The sequence below is a fragment of the Lupinus angustifolius genome, chromosome LG03 (assembly GCF_001865875.1).
Source record: "Lupinus angustifolius cultivar Tanjil chromosome LG03, LupAngTanjil_v1.0, whole genome shotgun sequence".
Classification (NCBI taxonomy): Eukaryota; Viridiplantae; Streptophyta; class Magnoliopsida; order Fabales; family Fabaceae; genus Lupinus; species Lupinus angustifolius.
This window is the reverse complement of record NC_032011.1, coordinates 21,666,315-21,672,343: the sequence shown is the minus strand read 5'-3', so window position 1 is coordinate 21,672,343 and position 6,029 is coordinate 21,666,315.

Sequence of the window (6,029 nt, the reverse complement as noted above, 5' to 3'; positions counted from 1 at the left end):
ACTAATAAAATTTTGTCAATATATTAAAAATTAGTTTTAATTAAAATTTAATCATAAATAATATTATCAAAACATATAAATAAATTTATCTCCAAATATGACATGTTGTATTTATTTTCGTATAACTTTTTGTCAGTGCTGAGGTACTTCTCCATCCATGATGCAAACGCTTGCAGGGAGGTTTCTGCTCATTTTAAATTTCAAACAATAATTAGAATTTAATGCAAATTATATAAATAACTCTTTTCTTTTTCAAACCTACTCAAACCACCAGTAATTGTATACATGTATTATAATGACTATGAGATATAAATGTAATTTTTTGCACACAAAAGGTAATGAATATAATTAAGTCAAATAAAATATGATATATTGTAAATACAAGTCAAAAATAGTAGAAAAAGTTAATGTTTATTCATTATTTCTGTTTTGTTACAAACTGCATCAATAATTACAATGATGTTTTTAAGTCACTCTTATAGTGTATTGTAATTGATCAAAATAATGAATAAACATTGATTCTCATTCTTATTTGGATTTGTCTTCATAATATACAATATTTTGTTTAACTTAATTACAATTATCACTATTTTTTGTTGAAAAAATTATATTTATCTCTCGTACATGTGTAATCAATATAACTTATGTACATAATTAGAGTGGTTTGTGTAAGTTAAAAAAAATAAAAGATAATTTGTGTAATTTCACTAAAACTCAGGAGTGTTAGTTTCATTTATTCTAAATCATACAAGTGAAATGAAAATATATCTTGCAGTTTCTCTTCGTCATCTATATATATATATATATATATATCCAAAAAAACTAACTATATCATGTAATTCCTTCTTACCTATTTTTCCCTTCTAATTAATTAAAAATGCAATATTTTTCCACATAATAAAAAAATATTAATGAAAGCTAGAGTGACACCAAAAAAATCAAAACATGAATGCAAAATTTAATAATATTGCAATTTATTTCATATTTTTATCGCAAAAAATAAAATATCACATACAGTTATACACTCATTACAAAAAAGCATTCTATAATTCTACAAAATAAAATACATAAAAATTAAATATTAGTACTACAAAATAAAAATGCAGGTCAAATATTTTTTTTAGAGTATTATTTATGCATTGACAGTATAAAGATTTATACACAGTCAGTGCATCATCCACTATTCATTTGTATTATTTCTATTTGTCAATAGTGATTGAAAATGAATAGTGGATGATGCCCCACCCTCAAGTCACGACCTAATGTCAGTTCTTTCAGTCCTTGTCGAACTAGCATAGCTGCTGATATAGAATAGCCTAGAGCCTGGAAAAGTAAGGAATAACACGTTAGACTGCAAGACATAACAATGTAAAGAACTCTTATACTATCTTTGCATATATATTATTCTTTTTTTATATTGTTTGGATTACACTCTTGGTGGTATTGAATTGCCTCACATTTTGTATATCTATTACGGTTGAACATGAGTCTGGTTGGGACGAGTTAAAATTTATCCTTACATGACCCTAAATGTTAGTCGAGTCATTTTTTGAATTTGGACTCGATCCTATACCTGAAGCTAACTCGATCCTAAATATCGATCATGTCAACCTTTAAACCCGAACTTGACCCTAGACCTGATAAATATAATACATACTCATATTATTTATGAATACGTAATTTGATATATAAAATGATAAATGTATATATTATTAATCATGTATGTATCAATGTATGATGAAAAATTAGAGAATCAAATCATCGATGATACCTTCGACCAAAAAAGTGACATTACTCTGTTCACATTTGAATATCTTACAAACATGACAAATTAGTGTTCATGAGATGAGTTTTTGGGACGGGTCATGTTTGGTCCCTACCCAACCCTAAATATTAGTAAGGTTTAATTTTTGAATCCGAACCAGCCCTAAACCCGACCCTATTCGAACTTCATCATGATCAGACCGTACTAGGTGAGCGGGTAGGATCAAATCCCGCTCAACCCTAATATCTATGATGGTCTCTAGATTTTAACCATATTACTATGATAATATAATATAATTACAACAATCAGCAAAATATTGAAGATTTCACCTATGAAGTGTAACACCTTGATTTTTGTAATAGAAAATGCACATTATGAATCATAAAAATAATATACATAATCAATGAAATATCTTGAATTTTAAGAATAAACTGAATACAAATATTAAATAATATTCCTTATTGGAAGATACATTCTTTTACAATAATATTATCCAATAAACTTAACACAGATCACAAGTTACTTTCAATTTTATATAAACTCTAAAGTAATTTATAAACATGTCAAGTATATCATTGTCTGAGGCGACATATTAGATAATTCCCTATAATAAAATAGTTGATAAGATTTGGTAGGGATTAGATAAATAATTAATTAAGTTAGATAATTCCCTAGTTATCATAAAATAGTTGATAAAATTTGTTAGGGATTAGATAAATAATTAATTAAGTTGGATAATTCCCTAGTTGTCATAAAATAGTTGATAAAATTTGTTAGGGATTAGATAAATAATTAATTAAGTTGGATAATTCCCTAGTTATCAGAAAATAGTTGATAAGATTAGATTGAATAAACGATTCCCTGATTGTTAGGGAGGGAATCTAAACCAGCATAAATAAGAGGGGAAACACCTCAATTTGATGGTAACTACTAGAATTGCTATCTTCTTTTCAATAAATAATATTCATATCTATTCTGGATCTCTTGATCAGGACTAGAGACAATGTTGTGATATTCAGATATGATGGACAGTCTGATCGGTTTGATCGTTGACCGCACTTGAAAATGACTCTGGTTTATGATTTTAATTGAATGAGTGGTTGAACCGCTTTAAACCGGAGAAATTCTGGTCCAACTATGTAAACCTGGTTGAACTGCAATAACCCGAGAAGTGAACGAGACGGTTTATTTAAAATTTAAAAAGAGTAGAATACTATTATAATATTTTGTTTTACTCCAGTCCAAAAAAAGATGGAAAAATGTTATTTCAATATAATTATATAAAATGTTGTATTTATATATAACTATATATTTATATATAAAAATAATATATTATATATGAATTCAGCCAGTCTAACCAGACAGTTTAACTGTTTAAACCGGTTAAACCTAATACGAGACATCTTTACGACATTGCTTTATTTATCTGTTTTGGTTATTTCTTGATCTTTGTTTTGTACCAGTAAGCGGAATGACATATATTATGACTATATTTTTCCTCAATTGTGATAAAGTAGTAACCCCGATTTAAAATATTACAAATATATAAAACCTAAACTTAAAAAATATCGAGCAGGAATTTATTGTCACAGATCTTATCCTATATGTTGTCTTGCACTAATGATAATGAAACAAAAATATAAATAAAATGAAAGTTTAAATTTTTTAATTGATATAACATATTTTCATTAACGCGAGTAGGGATGACAATGAGTACTTGGATCCATGAGTACTCGCAAAAATTACTGTAACGGGTCGGGTTTGGGTCCTTGTTTTAGGACTCATAAGTAATGAGACCCGAGATTTTAAGACCCACTATTGAATGAGTCTAAGTCTGGGCAATGAGGTACCTATACCAATGGGTACCCGGACCGCTATTCCTTCATATATATATATATGGGAGGGAATCCACTTATTCCAAGAGTAAGTTTAAACAACTTACTCCAAGAGTATGTTTAAACAACTTACTCCAAATCTTAGTCATTAAATTTAGGGAAATCCAATGGTTTGAATTAGTGAGTAAATCTATACCATCAAATTTCCCTGGAATTGATGGTTGTGATGTGAAATATTGGATCATTATATATATATATATATATATATATATATATATTATTGTTAGTCCATAATGTTATATGGTTAACTCGTAAATATAATTGATATGTTGTTAAATAGTGCTATTACATTATTAAGTAGTAATGTGATGTGATGTTATAAATTGATATGTGTAATATAATATTATGTTGATTGAACAATTCTTATTAAATTAATTTTACATGATAATGTTGAAATAATCAATTTAGAATGTGTTTAAAACTTTAAGTTATTTTTATAATTTTTTCTCTTATTGATTACCTGAATAACATATAAGATTGTAGTAAACAAATACATAATTATAAAAATTACTAGAAATTATTTGTAATGATTTTTAATTGGGTACCCGCAGATCCACTAGATATCCAAAGCCTTGTGGGTAGCAGACCCAACGAGTATCAACATAGATTTGGGGTGGGTCTGAGTCTAAAAATAAAGCAACGAGACAGATCTGGGTAATGTACTACCCGAACTCAACAAGACCCATTGCCATCCCTAAACAGGAGACAATATGAAATAGAATTTGGGAAACAAGATTCTATTCCAACATACCAACTACAAAAGAAAAGATTGATGATAGTAAAAACTTAACATAATATTACATATATAAGCCCAACAACAACTTTGATGACAAACTTTGCTTATAAATAGAGATAACATTTTTGAAGGGGAAATAAGGAAAAGGGTGTGATCTAATCCATGAAAACATAAAGTATAAATTAAACCATGCGTAGTTTTTGGTACATAGGATCATATATTATGCTGGATTATTAACATTACTGGTTGAGATTTGTTCTCCACCTGGATGAACCTTCTTATTACTCCTTCCAGCACTAGAACTAACTATCTTTATCTCTTCAGTACCCACATTTTCTTTTCTTCTTCTCTCCTCTTCCATTTTCTTCATCTTCTCCTTTTGTCTCTCCCTCATGACAAAGATTTGAGCTGAACTTGCACCTATTGAAGACATGTTAGTTAGTGTGTTTGCAAAGAAAACAAAGAAATATTGCTAAACTTTGATAAGAATATTGTATTAGAAAATGTGTGTTGTGATGAAAATGGCATTCTATAAGATGGAATTTATAGGAGTTAAATGTGAGAGAATGTAGAACACGAGTGAGACTACTTTCCATTAATGGAGAAATAAGTTTTTTTTTCTTCAGATTTTAACAATAAAATTATAATTTCAATATAACTAATAAAAATACAAGTGTTATTTTATTTTAAGATTTTTTTAATTTTTTCACACAACTTTATTCTCTATTACCGAAGAGAAGTCTTACTTATAATACAAGCTGTCATGGTCATCCCCTAATGCACTCATGGTTAAAGAAATTATTATATGTTGATGGAGCAACAATAGATGTATGCCATTATCATTATTTTTAATTTTTTAGTTAATCACACAAAAAATGTAACTACTGATTCTTTAAGATATCATATATGTAAACATTTATCTATATAACTATTTTAGGGTAATGTTAATAAGTATTCTAAGAATATTGTGTAAGGAAGAGAAAAAACAAATTTTATCTTAAAAATGATATTTTCACATATTGAGAAGTGTTGTAGTTAATTTTCCAAAACTTATTAATTGATTTTTTAACCAATGTCTTAACATTTCCCTTATTATTCCTTATACAATCAATCCTCTTAGAGCACTTCATAACTCAACCTTTTTATTTGATTTTTTAACCAATGTCTTAATATCTCACTACGCCAAATATCGTAATAAACATCGGTCATTCAACAACACAATTTTGAATGACGTTATTGAATGAAGTAAAAAATGTCATAAAAATGTAATTTTTTTTGTCACTCTATTTCTCAATTAGATGTATGGTTTTGCTTTACAAGTAATCAATTAAGTAACCAACCACTTGGCACTTATATTAATTGAACCATAAAATAATTCCATGTCATCATTCCGTGCATGGAATTAAAGTTTGCGCACCACCATTTATGTGGCCTAAAAACCTTGCAGTTTGCATTATATTATTCAAAAGATGCAAGGGTTTAATTTAGAGCACGAAGAAGGAAACTAGGTGCGCATGATATGCTTTATTTCAGAAAATATAAGAGAGAAAGTGGGTTAAATATACAATGTCTTAAGTGGGTTAGCTCTTAGTTTAAGTAGTGTATATTGCCACAAAGATTCCTAGTCATCTTA